Source organism: Triticum dicoccoides, chromosome 6B (assembly GCF_002162155.2).
Source record: "Triticum dicoccoides isolate Atlit2015 ecotype Zavitan chromosome 6B, WEW_v2.0, whole genome shotgun sequence".
Classification (NCBI taxonomy): Eukaryota; Viridiplantae; Streptophyta; class Magnoliopsida; order Poales; family Poaceae; genus Triticum; species Triticum dicoccoides.
In genome coordinates, this window is record NC_041391.1 from 223,232,885 (window position 1) to 223,251,521 (window position 18,637).

General features: G+C 48.6%; 1 pseudogene; it reads left to right on the forward strand.

The window, feature by feature from the left end:
• The first annotated feature begins 2,888 nt into the window (after nucleotides 1–2,888).
• The window catches only part of LOC119321061, an 82,414-nt pseudogene continuing 66,665 nt past the window's right edge, over nucleotides 2,889–18,637 (forward strand).

The following is an 18,637-nucleotide window of genomic DNA, read 5'->3' on the forward strand; positions in this document are numbered from 1 at the left end:
AAGGACAAGCAAAGAGTGAAGAAGAAGAAGGCCTATCGTCAACCAAATCCTCGACTCGGCCGTAGCCTTCGCTCAGAGCCTACCTTGCCTCGGCTCAGCACGCCGCCTCGGTCTCGTATTTGGCATTGAGGGCGGCCTCGCTGTCTTGAGCTGCCTTCAGGGCCGCCTTGTGGCTTTCCTCCTGGTCGGCCAGTTTCTTTTCCAGGCGGTCACGCTCCTGAGTCAAGGCACTGAGCTCGCCTTCCTTGGTGCGAAGGGCGGTCTGGGCCACACCTAGCTGCTGCCTCAAGTCGGCGTTGGCTCCTACCAGTATGAAAAGAACAAGTTAAGAAAGAAGTCGGCAAGAAAGATCCGACCTGACTGCTCAGCAGTCGGCCCGAATCTCGGGGACTACACCCAATGGGTGCGCTGACGCGCCCCCACATGAGATAAAAAGTCAAAGACACTCACGCCGGCTCTCCGACAGATCGGCGGTCTTCTTGTCTACCTCCCGGACTTGGGAATTAAAGGTAGCGGCGTGGAGGTTGTGATAATCTTGCAGACAGGACGAAGAAGCAAGCAAGAGCAAATCAGTAAAACAAAGTCTTCGAAGAAGTTCCAAGCCGCCTGCTCAGCAGCTGGCTCGGAACTCGGGGACTACACCCAGTGGGTGCGCTGACGCGCCCCCACGGAAAAAATCAAGAACAAGAGAACTCACCCGAACGACCGCCTGTGTCGCAAGAAATTCTCGGGTACACTGCTGCAGCGCGGTGGCTTGAGCCTGGAGCCGGCTTTGGACATCTTGCGCTGCCAAGTTCAACGCGGTCGTCCCACCGCCCAGCGTCCACCCTGGCGAGCTAGCGGTGACCGACTCCAGGTCATGCGACAACGAGCTGGAGCCGGCCGCCCTCTGCGGATCCGACTCTGAAGCCGCCCTCACCGCACGACGACGAGCCGGCGACAAGACCACAAGATCCTCCTGCGCAGTCGGCTGCTCAGGCGGCACCTCGGGCTGGCCGTCTTGGTCAGTCCCGGTCGACGGAGGCGGCACCACTTCTCCCCCCGGGATGACTATGTCGCCCCCCTCCCTCTCCACCATCGGCGAGTCGCGGCTGATTTCCTCCGTCGGGGGCACTGAGATGTCCGGGGGCGCGGAGCTGAGGGGGATGACGAGTTGTGGAGGCTGGCTACGCAGAGCCTCCGCCGCCCTCTCGGCAGCCTCGGCCTCCGCCCGGGCCCTAGCTGCCGCGTTGGCCTGCGCCTCGGCCGACTCCGCCGTTGCCTCCTGGGCCGGCTCGGCGGCGGCTGCCCTTCTCTCCTCCGCCTCCCGCTCCTCCCACACTTCACGCGCATTCTGCTCCGTCGCCGCCTGAAGCTCGGCACGGGGGTCTATGCGATGGGTGCCTGCAGACCCTCCCACTCCGCCGACTATGGAAGCGGCGGTAGTCCGCTCAAGAGAGAGCGGGGCCCTGGTTGACCAAATGGAGAAAGGACTTAGAAGAACATCAACTGAGGAAAAAAGAGAAAGATGCATAAGAGCCAGAACTTACGCCGAGACCGCCTGCGGCTGCTTCACCACCTTGCGGAAGCGGGCCGCCTTCGCGGCCGCCTCGTCCCGCTTGGTTGCCGCCGCGGATCCCTTAGGCTTCTTCGGCCGGCCGCCAAAGAGAGGAGGCGTCGCTCGACATTTCTGCGCGCCGCCTCGCGCAGTCGGCCCGCCAGATGGGCCGGCACCTTGGGGGTCGGACGCCGGCTGGCGGCGCGGGACGGGATCGGCCTCGTCATCATCAGGCCAGTCATCGAAGCCGGCGGTGAAGCCGGAGCCACCTGTCTCGCTGCCGCCCCCCGTGGCGTCGTCGTCTAGGGCAGCCTTCCCCAAGTCGGGGTCGTTAGGATCGTCCGCCTCGCGGTCGGGGCCGAACTCACGCTCCGGCCCCGCGGTCCCGGCCGAAGGATGAAGAAGGGGGTTCTGATTAAGGACAGACCAACTGGTCAAGAGTCGGCCCGGAAAGGATTCGGCAACAAAGGAAGAAAGAAAGCTTACCATAGGTGGTGGATTGGCGCGAGAGTATGGCGCCATGCCATACTGCCAGTCCGGCTTGAGCTTGCAGTTGGCGATGTAGTTCACCAGGTAAGACACCTCGTCGTGAGGCATCTCCCTGGTGCTGAGCCGGCTTGGGTCGAAGCGGCCGCTCATCTGACAGATCAGATGAGGGCAGCCTTGAAGCGGAAGAATCCGGCGCTCGACGAAGGCGGCGATCAAGTCGGGCCCGGTCAGGCGGTCCGACTGGATAAGCACCCGAAGCTGGGCGATGGCTCCGGCTCCAGCCGGCGTCAGTGACCTGACCCGTTAGGACCATGAAGCCAGCCTCCCAGCCGGCGGTCCGGCTACGTAAGCCGGCAAGTTGACGTAATCGCCATTCGGGGCAACGTTCTTCACATAAAAGTAAAACCGTTGCCAAAGCTTCACCGACTAGATAAGCGCGATAGAAGGGAAGGGGTTGTCGGTGGTGGACCTCCTTATGGCGATGAAGGCGCCGCACGGAGCCAGCACGCCTGCGACGGTCGTGCCGAGCTTGGATTGAAAAAACTCCCCCCAGAGCTCGATGGTGGGGAGGACGCCGAGGAAACCTTCGCACAAGAAGACGAAGGCCGTCAGCAGCACCACCGTGTTGGGGGTGAGGTGGTGCGGCTGGAGTTGATAGGAGTCAAGAAATGCGGGGAAGAAGCCGCTCGCGGGGAGGCCAACGCCACGCAGGCAGTGCGAGTAGAAGATCACTCGCTCGCCTTCCTCTAGCGCAAGGCGAACTCGCACGAGATCTTTGCCCGGCAGCGGCCGCGTCTTGCGAAGAAACTTGATGTGGTCATCACGGACGGTGGAGCCGTCCCAAGAGCTCGACGTCGGAGCCATGGCGGCGAGCGTGACAGTGGAGAGCGCCCGGTGCGGAGGCAGCAAGCCTGCGGCATGCTGGGGAGAAGAAAGGATGGCGGAGCGGGAGCACGGCGAGGGGCTACCGCCGCGAAGAAGAAGAGGGAGGAGGCAGGGTGAGGGCGAGCGAGCGAACCACTGCTGCTCCCCCTCCCCGCCCCTACTTATAGCCTCACACGGCGAAGCCGAGGAGGCGAGGCACGGGGGGGCGTGGGATTAACTGCGCCCACTGCCCCACAACCCACGATTATGGTGCCTTGATGGCGAGTGGGAACTGCCGCCGGAAGACGTGCGGTCGGTTTGGGCCACAGAAGATCCGCGCACGGGCCAAGGCACGGAAGTGGCGGGCCCCGGCCTGCGATAGTGTCCCGTCACGCGCGTGGGCTGGCAGGCCCTGCCAACCGAAGGGTGCCACATGGCACGCCGAAAGCGGGCGGTCAGCCCGCTGCTCGGCTAGCGTGCCAGCTGGTTCCCGCCTTCGGATTTTGAGGAGGCTTCACCGAGAAGGCACGCCCAAGGGAGGCCGGCTCCTAACTGCCGGCTCTTCCATATATGAAGTTGGCCGAGCTTCATGCTTCCCCCTTTTCGGCAGCGAAGCCCAACCAGCTTCGGGGACTACTGTAAGTGCATCTAGTGCCACCCCTAGTTCGGTTTGGAGTATTGACGACAAAGTTGGTTGAGGGACTAATGTGTTTGTGAGAATTGCAGGATAATGCAGGTAGTGTCCCTCATTGATTCGGTTTACCTACCGGAGATGACCCCTAAAAATGTATGAAGACATTGAAGACAATGGTGGTATGAGAAGATATTCATATTGAAGACTATGACATGAGAAGACATTGTGTGAAGACTATGGAGCGCGAAGACTGTGTGGTTTCGTTGCTTCCTTTTCTTCTTTGTTGAGTCATAGGAACCACCGTACTGTTAAGTGGGGTCCAAGTCAACTAAGTCAGAGTGACTGAAGTGATGCTCAACTCAAATCCTATGTCTTCGAGCGAAGACAATGAGAGCAAACCTTATCCAGAGCTGGATGAGTCAGCTTTGCTTGTAGCCCAAGTAAAGTTGCCGCATGTGTTTGAAATCTGACCATTGGAACACATGTCAGTTCCTTAGTGACCCAGGGTCATTTTGGACAAATCAGGTCGGGTTGCCTTGTGGCTATAAATAGCCCACCCCCTACACCATAAATAGGTGGCTGCTCAGAGTTTGTACACGGCTTTTGTCGTTTGAGAGCAACCCACCTCGAAGCATTTGAGAGAGAGAGAAAAATCCTTGCGAGGACAAAGCCCAAACACCCAGAGCCAAAGAGTGTTAGGCATCACTGAAGTCTTTCTGTCTGTGTGACCTGATGACTTATTACACTTGAGGACTGTGAATCCTCCAGCCGGTTAGGCATCGCGTTCTGAGCATCCAAGAGTCATTGTGGATTGCCGGTGAATGAAGCCTGTGAAGGTTTGGAAGTCTCCCTTGAAGACTTACCAGAGTGATTGGGCGAGGACTGGGTGTCCTTGGCTCAAGGGGAATAAGGTGAAGACACGGTCTTCTGAGTTAAATCTCAGCCTCCCTAACCAGACGTACAGTTGTCACAGCAACAGGAACTGGTCCAACAAATCATGTGTCTTCAACAAGCAACTGGTTCTATCCCTTCCCAACCTTACTTTAGTTTGTCTTCATGAAGTCATTGCCTATCTGTATATCTGTTTGACTTCATTGCTTGACTACTACTGTTGATTGGCTTCATACTATCTTCCATTCTGATCCTTACTACCTAGCTGCTATTAGTCCCGTACTTTCATATCTTTGTATACTTGACTATGGCTTGCTTTGGGTAGTTTATCTTCCGCTGCATTACAATTAGGTCATTTCTGTTGTTTGTCTTTGAAACTTACAAGTTTTGAAGACTTTCATAAAAATCGCCTATTCACCCCCCCCCCCCTCTAGTCGACAGTAGCACTTTCAATTGGTATCAGAGCAAGGTACTCCCTTGTTCTGTGTGATTCGGTTTAACCACCTGAAGTTTCAGCTATGTCGACTGCAGGGATAATCAAGGTCTCCGCTGCTTGCCCCGTGTTCGATGGAACTGAATATCCCTACTAGAAGAATAAGATGTGTATGCATCTTGAAGCCATTGATGCCGACCTCTGGTATGTTGTCAAGAATGGCGTTTCCAAAACTAGTGAAGGTGTCACCCCCACTGATGTCAAGAAGTTCATTCAACTGGACTCTACTGCAAAGAACATCATCTGTGGTCATCTGACCAAAGGATAGTATGGCCGTGTGAGTGCTCTGGAAACGCCGAAGCTAGTCTGGGACTGGCTATCCAAGGTCAACGAAGGAGTCTCAACCCAGAGAGATCAAAGAATCAGTGTTCTTCGCAACCTCTTCAACCGCTTCAAGAGAAACGACAATGAAAATGTCCAGCTCACGTTTGATCGCCTCACTGATATCACAAATGAACTTCAAGCTCTTGGCGCAACTGAGATTACCAAGCATGAAATCGTCAAGACACTGCTGAGATCACTTGACAGCTCCTTTGACACCCTTGCCCTCATGATACAAGAACGTCCTGACTTCAAGACACTCGATCCGTCTGATATACTTGAGAGGCTCAACACACATGAGTTCCAGCTATCTGAGAAAAGAGATATCTATGGCCCAAACTATGGCCGAACTCGTGCTTTGAAGGAAAAAGTTGTTTCCTCATCTGAAGAAGAATCTGACTGCAATTCTGAAGATCCTGAAGACATTGGAAGGGAACTTGCTATGCTTGTGAAGAAGTTCCAGAAATTCACAAAGAAGAAAGGCTTCAGAAAGTCTTCACGGTCCAGCTCAAGGAATGATGAAGCTTCCACCCATGATCACAAGAAGAGAACCTACCACAAGTGCAAGAAACCAGGTCACTACATATCTGAGTGTCCACAGTGGGACAATGAGAAGAAGAAGAAGAAAAGCAAGGAATATGATTCCGATGACAAGAAGAAAAAGAAATCATCAAAGTCTTCTAAGTCTTCTTCCAAGTCTTCATCATAGAAGAAGAGCTCATCTGGCAAGGCTCGTGCTTTTGTTGGCAAGGAAATGGATTCAGAGGAGGAGTCTGCTTCGGAGGAGGCAGAGGAGGAGTCTGGAGAGGAGTCTGACCCTGGCGTTCCAAGTATGGCTCTAGCCACAGCCTATGTCGCCAAGTCCATCTTCAACACTGAAGACAATGACTTCCACACCAACGCTGAAGCTAATGACGAAGACGATCCTTCTCCCACCTACTGCTTCATGGCACGTGGTGCCAAGGTAAAATCCCGCGATGCTTACATTCAAACTTCAAGTGAAGATGACTCTGATTGTGAATCCAAACCCAGCTACAAAACACTTGCTAAAATTGCAACTGAACAACAAAAGGCTATGGAACATACTCAAAAACTGTTAGACAAAAGCGATGACCTGTTGGACGCTGAAATGACACGTTCACAGCCCTTAGTTGATGACATAAAAAATCTTCATGCTAAGTACCAAGAACTTGAAGGTCATCATGAATTGCTCTCAACTACTTATGAAAGGCTCTCCTATGATTATCTTCAAAGGAAACAAGAGCTTGAGAAATTGAGAGCGGCTCATGAAGATCTTCAAAAGGTGAATGAGTCACTTCGCGCTCAACAGATCAGTTCCGCTCAGGATGGATTTGAACCACCATGTCTAAAATGCATTGAGCGTGATAACGCTACATCTGTTGCTGAATGTTCCACTGCTACTACTGTTTCATTGTCTTCACCTACTGATGTGGTTACTAACCCCTCTGCGGAGGATACCACTGATGTTGCTGATGAAAATGCTATGTTGAAGACATTGCTTAAAACAGGGATGTACAAAAGTTTTAAGGGACATCAGACTCTCTGCGATGTCCTTAAAAAGCAGATTCTGAACCGAAACCCTAGGAAAGAGGGTGTTGGGTTCGAAAGGAAAATGAATGTTGATGGCTCGTACTGGAAGCCTGAGCAGTATCCCAAAACCACATGGGTTGCTGCAAAGGAACCTTCATTAGATCCATCCACCTTATCTGGCTTTACCTGTGCTAATCCTATTGTCATTGATGAATCCTTTGATGCAAACTATAAGCTGTTCAAAAATCAGAATGGCGAAGTGTTTGCCAGGTACATTGGTACTAACTGCAGGAATGGACCACCTATGAAGAAGATCTGGGTACCCAAGCAGTACATTGAGAATCTTCCTGTGAATGTCGTCATGACACCACCAAGGAAGAAGACAAACCCCAGACCTATAGCTTCATGTGGCCCAAAGGCTTCATACAGATACATGACTCACATGAGTCACCCTAACGCCAATGTTTTGCAGGGAAATCATGCTCAGACTTATGAATATGAGCGTGTATCTTCGAACCGTTATGTTCATAGGACTAAGAACTTTTCTGCCTATTCATATGAGTATCATTCATCTCCTGCAAGGCTATTTGCTAGGGCTTCAAAGCCAAAATTCTCAAATGCTGCACTAAGACTCATTGCTTCTAAGCCACCACTGAAGATGTGGGTGGCAAAGAAGAACTAACTCTCTTTTGCAGAAAACGGTCTCCAGCCAGCAATCAATGGCGTCCGGTACTATTGCTGGGGACCTAAAACTCATTTAGGACGCACGCTAAAGTGTCATTCTATATACTTCAAATATGAATCTCTTATCAGTCATACTATGTCCTAACTTTGATATAAGCTGTGACTCTCCCTATATGTGTCAAATGCTTATGCTTCACAACACTCTTGTGAAGCCTATCCTCCTAACTGCACTGTAGGGTACATCACCAAATGCTTCAGAATGGATTATGGACAGTGGATGCACAAATCATATGACTGGTGATCGAAGTCTTCTCATGGACTCAACTTACGTCCATCCGATAAGAGTCACATTACATTTGCTGACACTGGTAAAAGCAAAGTATTGGGTCTAGGTAGAGTTGCAATCTCAAAGGATCAACACATGGATAAAGTGACGCTTGTTGAATCCCTTGGTTTCAACTTAATGTCTGTCTCAATGCTTTGTGACTTGAACATGATTGTGATATTTGGCAAATATCGTCGCCTTGTACTAATGGAATCTGACAAATCTCTAGTCTTTGAAGGGTATCGAAAAGATGATCTATACATGGTAGATTTCTCAGCAGGTCCACAGCTTGCCGTATGTCTTCTCACAAAAGCTTCAGAATGCTGGCTCTGGCATCGAAGGCTAGGGCATGCTGGCATGAGGAATTTGCACTCACTTGTCAAGAAGAAGCATGTCATAGGCATCAAAGATGTCAAGTTCAAGAAGGATCATCTGTGTGGTGCCTGTGAAGCTGGAAAGATGACAAGGGCAAAGCACCCCTCGAAGACAATCATGACAACATCACAACCCTTCGAGCTGTTACACATGGACTTATTTGGACCTACTCACTGCTCCACCCTCACAACAACTGCCTGTCTCTATGGCTTTACCATTGTTGATGACTACTCAAGATACACATGGGTTCATATAATTCTTTACAAGACTGAAGTGCAAGATGTCTTCAGGCGCTTCGCAAATCGAGCCATGAACAATTATGGCGTGAAGATCAAGCACATCAGAAGTGACAATGGCACTGAATTCAAGAACACTGGACTTGATCTGTATCTGGATACAATGGGAATCACTCATGAATTCTCTGCTCCATACACATCTCAGCAAAATGGCATCGTTGAGCGCAAAAACAGAACCCTCATTGAGATGGCTCGAACAATGCTAGATGAGTACAAGACACCAAGAAAGTTCTGGCCTGAAGCTATTGATACAGCATGTCACATCATCAACCGTGTCTACATCCATAAGCTTCTGAACAAAACATCCTATGAGCTCCTTACTGGCAAGAAGCCAAATGTCAGTTACTTCAGAGTATTTGGAGCTAGATGCTGGATCAAGGATCCCCATCACAAGTCAAAATTTGCACCAAAAGCTCACGAAGGCTTCATGCTTGGCTGTGGAAAGGACTCACACTCCTACAGAGTCTTCAACCTCTTTCTCTACAAGATCATCGAAACTGTGGATGTGAAATTTGATGAAACCAATGGTTCACAAAGAGAACTCCTGCCAAGTACACTAAATGAAGCTTCTCCAAGTGAATCTATCAAGCTGATGGGAACTGGTGAAATCATGCCTTCTGAAGCATTGCCTGAAGAGGAACTTATCATCTCTGCACCAAATCAACCTGAAGACAATGCTCAGTCCGAAGACAATCCTCCCAATGATGACAATGATCAGCAAGAGCAAAGTCTTCATCCTGTTCATCCTCGTGTTGCAAATGAAGTACAAATCGAGAAGATAATTGACAGCATCAATGCGCCTGGTCCGCTTACTCGCTCAAGAGCAACACAGTTAGCAAACTTCTGTGGGCACTTTTCATTTGTGTCAATATCAGAACCCAAGAAAGTTGCTGAAGCTTTTATGGAACCTGAATGGATTCAAGCCATGCAAGAAGAACTTCAACAGTTCAAACTGAATAATGTCTAGCAACTCGTCAAGTGACCTGACCCTCGCAAGCATAACATTATTGGAACAAAGTGGATATATCGAAACAAGCAAGATGAGCATGGTCAAGTCGTCAGAAACAAAGCACGTCTTGTGGCTCAAGGATATACTCAAGTTGAAGGAATTGACTTCGATGAAACATTTGCTCCTGTTGCTAGACTTGAAGCTATTCGCATACTGCTAGCCTACGCTAATCATCACAACATCTTGCTATATCAAATGGATGTGAAGAGTGCATTTATCAATGGCAAGATTAAAGAAGAAGTATATGTTGCACAACCACCTGGCTTTGAAGATCCAAAACATCCTGATATGGTGTACAAGCTAAACAAAGCACTATATGGCCTCAAACAAGATCCTCGTGCCTGGTATGATACAATCAAAGACTTCCTGAAGAGCAAAGGCTTCAAACCTGGATCCCTCGATCCCACACTCTTCACGAAGACATATGATGGTGAACTGTTTGTGTGCCAAATATATGTGGATGACATAATCTTCGGCTGCACCAACCAGAAGTACAGTGATGAGTTTGGGTACATGATGCAAGAGCAATATCAGATGTCCATGATGGGTGAGCTGAAGTTCTTCCTTGGTCTTCAAATTCGTCAGCAAAGCAATGGCATCTTCATATCTCAAGAAAAATACCTCAAAGATTGTCTGAAGAAGTTTGGAATGGAAGACTGCAAAGGCTACACGACGCCAATGCCAGCCAAACACCATCTTGGTCCCGACAACAATGGTAAAGAGTTCGATCAAAAGGTATACCGCTCCATGATTGGTTCTTTACTTTATCTATGTGCATCTAGGCTAGATATTATGCTTAGTGTTTGCATGTGTGCTCGATTCCAAGCGGCACCAAAGGAATCGCATCACTTAGCTGTGAAGCGAATTCTTAGATATTTGGCTTACACCCCAACACTCGGATTATGGTATCCCAAGGGCTCAAAATTTGATTTGGTTGGATTCTTGGATGCTGATTATGCTGGTGACAAGGTGGGTCGCAAGTCTACATTAGGCACATGTCATTTTCTTGGTCGATCACTTGTCTGTTGGTCTTCAAAGAAGCAGAACTGTGTATCACTCTCAACTGCTGAATCTGAATACATTGCTGCTGGATCCTGTTGTGCTCAGCTTCTATGGATGAAGCAAACTCTCAAGGATTATGGCATCAACCTGAAACAAGTACCTCTCTTCTGCGACAATGAAAGTGCCATCAAGATAGCCAACAATCCAGTCCAGCACTCGAAGACAAAGCACATTGAAATACGTCATCACTTTCTCAGAGATCATGTTATGAAGAAAGATATAGATATCATGCACGTCAACACTGAAGAGCAACTGGCAGATATCTTCACAAAGCCCTTGGATGAGAAAAGGTTTTGCAAGTTACGGTGTGAGCTAAATATCTTGGAATCCTCGAATGTCCTGTGATCAGGCACACATCCTAACACTTATGCATGTTGATGACTTAGATGTGCAACACACAAAGTAATGTATATCTTCAATCAATGAAGATTTACACTCTGAGTGTGAATACATTAACATGGAATTTGACTTCGGAGCACCACGATAATTGTGCGCCGTGTCTGGGTCTAATACTTCCTATACGGTGGGTAACGCCACCACCAAATTTCTCTGTTTGAAGTGTTTCACTCATGGCGTTATGTTGCAAAGACTTCGCATTTGGTTTGTCTTCAGTTTCAATTTATCTTCATGATTTTCTGCGCTATGATGATTTGATTGCATATATATATATATATATACTATTGTTCTGTCCTCTACAGCATTCACTTATAGCTATGTCTTCAAGTTGAATCTTTTGAACTAAGTGAATGTGATCGGACCCTAACCTCTCTATGCTTTCTATCTCAAACTCTATCTGTCCAAATCATATGCATTCTATTGAAACTATCGAATGTCTTCTCTGCGTCCTAGTCAGCAGAAGGTAAAGAGAAAAACATTAAATTTGTTTTAAATGACTTATCTTTATTGTTGAAATCCGGAGAAGCCGGAACAACTCTCTGACATGCCTGGCGGGCGTGGGAACGTGGGACAACTCTGAGTGTGTTGCATGCTTGCCACGTGCCCCTCGGATGTGAACCGCCAGGGGCACCAGCGTAATTGCGCTGTGTCTCTCACCTACTTATAAATACTTGTCCCCTGCAGTAAAGAAATCCTTCTTCCACCTCTCCACCTCCGTCAAAACCCTAGCGCCACCGCTAGCTCGCGACGACGCCGGCGACGAAGCGCTTAGCTGCCGTGACTTCTCCGACGCCGTCCTCACGCTGGCCGCTGACATCGTCCTCTCCGCCGTCGCCGTAGGTGTCCTCCGTCGCCAAGTTAGGGCACGGTGGGCTGAACTGCTCGGTCTCCTATTCATCCCATCTAGCAGTTCTTTGTGCGGTAATTATAACTCTATTTTTACCACCTTTTTTGATCTTCAAGATTCATCCTGTTTACCGAAAGTGGTTTCTGCCTATTCAATGTTAGATCTATTCTGTCTGTATCTCATACTGCCTAGTCAATTCACTTAGATTTCCAGTATAGTTTGATTCCTCACTTGTACTTATTCACGGATTGGTACAAATCTGGAACCAACTCACCTATATAAGTGAATGTCTTCGCATCAAGAGGTCAATGTCTTCAAACTGGTTTATCTTCGAAATCTTCTAAGAATGCATATGACCTCTTCCCCTTCCCTCGCATCTCTAATGCTGTCACAGGTACATGTCCGTGGGAGAATCCCTTGGTTCTCATAGTCTGCATTCGTTTGCAGAATACTTATAGCATCATATGAATTCTCCTAAAGCCAGTTCCTGCTTGACCAGCAAGTGTAAGTCTCTGAAGCCTTTGAACATTTTGAAGCCATTCAGTTTGAAGTTCATGGCTGCAGAAAAATCAGCAAGGAAGGGTGGCAGACAGTGCCGAGAAGGAACATCCAAAGATCTGCCTAATGACCTAGCAGAGCTCTACAAGACAGATCCCGAAGAGTCATATCATCAGCGCAAGACACGAATCCAATGGATTCGACGCTATTGGGCTGAAGAGTGGTTCAAGTACAAATTCGTGACCAAGGAATATGCAGAGAAGAATGCTATCAAAAGTCCTTGGGGCGATATTCTCTATCGAGGCCTTCAACCCAAGAACAGAGCTGAAGCTATTGATCAAAACTTCTATCCTTGCATGGTCCGTGGACCTCAGCCTGAGAATGTCGATCCCACATCATTACTCTGGTGTTGTGATGATGCTCTCTTCAAGCGCAACTTCCAGCATGCAAAGGCTTCGGCCAAGGAAAACAAGAAGTCATTGGGATTAGACTTCAACCCTGGTCCCTTTGCTCCTCGTGCTGACGGCTCTCGTGATGCAGAACCCAATGTCATCGGCCCCTTCTCCAACCTTGACGGCCTCATCACCTACATCTTGGTTCAGGGTGCCAGGGTAGATCATTCTGATAATGATGCTAACACTGATGAAGCCCCAGCTCCTCCTCCGAAGCCGCAGAAGCAAAGGAAGCTAAAGGCTTCTAAATCAGCACCTCCAAAAGCTTTACGTGCGAAGCCTCTGGCCACTGCACCTCCTGAAGCCAGTGTGCAGTCTGAAGATCAATCCCGTATCTCCAAGAAGGCGGAGAAGAAAAAGCAACTTGTCAGGCATACTGATCAAGCCTTGACTCCTACCGCCATTCTGCGTGAAGATCCCATTGATATGTCCAGTGATGAAGATCTTGCTGATGATGCCCTTGAGCAATTGATCAAAAGCAAGGAAGAAGCAGAAATCTTCAACAACTTGCCTCTCTTTGATGTGGCCATCATCCACAATTTCATTGATGAGTGGTTCGACACCCCCAATGTCAGATTTGAAGATTTATAGCTTCCCATTGGCCTCAGTGTCGCCTTCAATGGCGCCATTGCTTCTGAGCTGGCTCTCGCTCAGCGAATCGCTGAGCTCAAGAACAAGATTGATTATGAGAAGGCTCAATTCAAGAAGCACGTTGCGAAGCTCAGTGTGCAAGATGTCAAAAACTTCAAGGTCATGCTGCATGAGATCAAAGAAGCTTTTCTGAAGAAGCGCCAGGAAGCTCAAGGCTCTCGTGAGCGCATGAAGATTTTGGCTGATAAGTGTGTGCTCGCCTACAATGAGGCTGAGAAGCGCAAGTCACTTGGCCGTCCTGGCATTGACCCCAAGATGGCTGCAAAGAAAAAGAAGAAGCTCCCTGCTGACCAGCCTGCACCTTCAAGCCAAGAAGCCCCTCACATTATCTTCCCAAGCAGCATGACTGGCTCGAAGCCAAAGGTCACAACAACCGCTTCAGAACAGAAGAAGACAAGGGCTGCAGAGGCTGAAGCCAGAAAGAGTAAGAATACTGAAGCCTCTGATGCTGCTCCCTCCAAGAAGAAGCGCAAGACCAAGAAAAATCGGGCTGCTCCCACAGAGCCCCTCATTGTTGAACCCATCTCAGTGGTTCGCCCTGCGTCTGAACATCAAGAAAGACAGATGATAGTTCATGAGCCTGCTCTCACAGAGGCTCATGAAGCTGAAGATATTAGCTGAATCCACCGCTGCTGAAGACATTGGTCACCATGACAATGTTGAAGATGATGAAGTTCTTCCTCAGATCGAACATGACGTGGTATCATCGCCTGTTCATACGAATAGTGAACTCATCAGCATTGGTCGTCCACTGACGCCAATTGCTCAGGATGCATCATGGGCTGATCACCCACAACTACAAGACTCCCCAAGTACTCCCCAACAACAACAACAACAAGCTACACCCCCCGTGCAAGAAGAGGATGAAGACTTTCAGGCCCAGCCAACTCCATCTCCCAAGGCGTTGCCAGCATTTCGCAGGCTTCGCAAAGGACAAAGGCCTCAAGTCCCTCTGTCGAGCGTTCCAGAAGGAGAAGTGCAACGTTCACCTGTTGCACGTCAAGTATTTTCTGAACCTGCTCCAACTGTGAATGTCTCCGAGTCTGAAGCACATACTATTGAAGACATTCCGGCTGCATCAGCCGAAGAAAATCAAGAAGAAGTACGTGTACCTACTCCCCCAGCAATTGAAGAAGAAGCAGTTCCTGATGTGAACGTGCATGTGCCCGACCCTCCTGTTCGTCAAGAGGAGGTTGACAATGTTGAGGCTGCCACCGCCAACGCCAATGAAGCCAATGACGTAGTCATGGCTGACGCTAATGTGGAGCCTGCACCAACTAGTGTGCCTGAAGCAAGTGTGGCCACTGAACATGAAACCACTGAGGCTGTTGCACCTGAAGCCAATGAGACAATCGCTCCCGAAGCACCTGTTGTGCAGCCTGGCGCCTCAACTGTTGCCCCTGCTCCTGTTCCGCCACCAAGGCCTCACACAATTGAGCAGGCATACAGTCATGGTCAGCTTACCACTGTCCGATGGCTCATTCTGGTGCCTCCGCCTACTGCCTCAGGACCTCAATTTGACTATCATATTGAGCATAGGCCTCAGGTCCAAAAGCCAAAGCCTAGGTTGCCAAGGTTTCCAGGTACTGCAAACTCACCAGGGTCCTTCAATGCCAATGGCTTCAAAAGCCACAATACCTTCTTTGACAGCGCCAAGAACCCCTACTCCAAGCCAAGGATATCATTAGATCGGTTCTGGAGCTATCAGCAGAGAAGCTATTACTCATGCGTACTATATGATCAAGGGCGCATTTTCCCTCATATGCGCCTTGATACAGAAGCCATTGCTGGATTGCCGTGCTTAGAAGAAGCACTTGATTGCTTTCGTGATGCTGGTCTGCTCCACTTTGTGATAGACAAAGAACATTGGAATGAAGAGCTATTGCTTCAATTCTATGCTACTCTACACATTCGCGGCTACAACAGAGATATCAAGATATGGGTCCTCGAGTGGATGACCGGAAACGTTCATCATGAAGCCAAAGCTCTTGACATCATTGAGCTTACAGGGCTAGTCACTCCTGGCGAACTATATGAACCTGACTGCCAGCTACACCGCAATGTAGTAGAGAGTATCTTCCATAAGCCAGAACCCAATATGAGCCAGATGTTGAGCATGATGAAGCCCTTGCCATCTGATGTTGAATATCCCACAGATTTCTTTGTTGAAGACCTTGAGTATCTGCCTCGCACCATATATCATATCATCAGGCGAACTCTATGGCCTGTCAAAGGACATTCATCAGCGGCCAAGCTTGAAGGAGCTATGAAGACTTTGGTCTTCTACATTCTCAATGGCATCAGCTTCAACACTCAGGAGTTCTTCATTAGGCAACTTGCTGCTTCCGGCTCTGACCTATTTGGTCTGAAGTTTTATGCTCCATGGGTCATGCGCCTCATCAAGAGACACTCATCTGTCAACTATCAGCCCTCTACTCGCAATCATATGATCTTTCTGCCAGAGGTTGATATGTCAGTTAAAGCTATATACTCTAACCCTGCCAAGAGGCCTCTTTGTCTTCATAATGCCGAGCACCAAAGCTTCACTCAGCCTATTGAAGGTGTTCAAGCAGAGACACGAATCTATCCATTGGCTGGAAACACTCGTCTGCCTCATCGAGCACCCACTGAAGCCACTGAAAGCACCATTGCACAAAGGCCTCGGAAGCGTTCTCGCATTCTCAATGACCGAGAACTTCTTGTGGCCCTTCATCAGAAATAGGATAAGCATCATTTCTGGCTCAAGAGACAGATGCAAAGCCTCTTGGTGGATGTCAATCGCATTCGCAACCTTGCCACCAAGAATGCCTTTGTTGCTCATGAAACTTGCCGGCGATCATGGAAGAGTTTGACCCTGCTCAGTGCTGAAGCTGATCTTCAAGATGATGGCTTCAATAAAAGATTCCAGTTTGACTCCACTCCTCCACGGACTGCTGTCCTACGTCGTACTCCATCTCTTGAAGACTCTGAATATTCTTCCTCCGCGGCAATGGTAAATGCCAGAGTGATCGATGATGACGATGATGCTACTTCACCACCTCCTACTACTGCGCGCATAGACACTGCACCAAGTTCATCTGCACTGCCACCCAACGACGACAACTCTGCTGCTTCACCTACTCATGCTGACGAGTAGATGCTCTATGTCTTCAAACCTTTTTGGTCCTTATTGACAAAAGGGGGAGAAGCGTATGAGTTGATAGTCTTCAAGCGGGTTCATATGGGCGGTTGCATTATATTTTGCTGCGTGCTTACAACTCTTGCCTTTTTGAAACATTTGGTTCTCTGAGTTGTAACACCTAAACTTGATGGTCGTCTGCTACTTATTTGCTTCACTGTGACGCGATGATAAATTCTGCATGTGCGATGATAACTTCCGCACTTAGATCATTCTGCAGACGTCCATTTTTCATTATGCATGTCATTCTACTTGCTATATCAGTTCATGCATGATGAATTATCTTCATAAGTTGAAGTGGATCTCCACAAGTACAACCTACCATGTGCATTTGCATTCCAAAAGCAAATTACTTACATGCACATCTTCAGGGGGAGCCCTTGCAACTTATGAAGACAATTTCCTATCCTTACAATTTCACATATTTATCCCCGTTGAAAACTTCAACCAGTTTGTCATCAATCACCAAAAAGGGGGAGATTGTAAGTGCATCTAGTGCCACCCCTAGTTGGTTTTGGAGTATTGACGACAAAGTTGGTTGAGGGACTAATGTGTTTGTGAGAATTGCAGGATAACGCAGGTAGTGTCCCTCATTGATTCGGTTTACCTACCGGAGATGACCCCTAAAAATGTATGAAGACATTGAAGACAATGGTGGTATGAGAAGATATTCATATTGAAGACTATGACATGAGAAGACATTGTGTGAAGACTATGGAGCGCGAAGACTGTGTGGTTTTGTTTCTTCCTTTTCTTCTTTGTTGAGTCATAGGAACCACCGTACTGTTAAGTGGGGTCCAAGTGAACTAAGTCGGAGTGACTGAAGTGATGCTCAACTCAAATCCTATGTGTTCGAGCGAAGACAATGAGAGCAAACCTTATCCAGAGCTGGATGAGTCGGCTTTGCTTGTAGCCCAAGTAAAGTTGTCGCGTGTGTTTGAAATCTGACAGTTGGAACACGTGTCAGTTCCTTAGTGACCCAGGGTCATTTTGGACAAATCAGGTCGGGTTGCCTTGTGGCTATAAATAGCCCACCCCCTACACCATAAATTGGTGGCTGCTTAGAGTTTGTACACGGCTTTTGTCGTTTGAGAGCAACCCACCTCGAAGCATTTGAGAGAGAGAAAAATCCTTGCAAGGACAAAGCCCAAACACCTAGAGCCAAAGAGTGTTAGGCATCACTGAAGTCTTTCTGTCTGTGTGACCTGAAGACTTATTACACTTGAGGACTGTGAATCCTCCAGCCGGTTAGGCGTCGCGTTCTGAGCATCCAAGAGTCATTGTGGATTGCCAGTGAACGAAGTCTGTGAAGGTTTGGAAGTCTCCCTTGAAGACTTACCAGAGTGATTGGGCGAGGACTGGGTGTCCTTAGCTCAAGGGGAATAAGGTGAAGACACGGTCTTCTGAGTTAAATCTCAGCCTCCCTAACCATATGTACAGTTGTCACAGCAACGGGAACTGGTCCAACAAATCCTGTGTCTTCAACAAGCAACTGGTTCTATCCCTTCCCAACCTTACTTTAGTTTGTCTTCATGAAGTCATTGCCTATCTGTATATCTGTTTGACTTCATTGCTTGACTACTACTGTTGATTGGCTTCATACTATCTTCAATTCTGATCCTTACTACCTAGCTGCTATTAATCCCGTACTTTCATATCTTTGTATACTTGACTATGGCTTACTTTGGATAGTTTATCTTCCGCTGCATTACAATTAGGTCATTTCTATTGTTTGTCTTCGAAACTTACAAGTTTTGAAGACTTTCATAAAAATCGCCTATTCACCCCCCCCTCTAGTCGACAGTAGCACTTTCAACTACTGTCGGAGTAAATGACCACGGGTAGCCTAACCAGCTCCCTTTGGCCCTCAAAAAAAACAATGGGCCGATCGGGCCTTGAAGCACCTAAGACACGGGGCCGCCTTCCTCCGGCCGGCTATCACCTAGGCCGGCTGGCAAAAGGCGGCCCGGCCATAGAACAGCCTTTGGAGGACGTCGCGATCGGACCGACTCCAAGAAGCCGGCACATGAAGGACCGACTCCAAGAAACCGGCCCATGAAGGGCCGACTTCAAGAAGCAAGCGG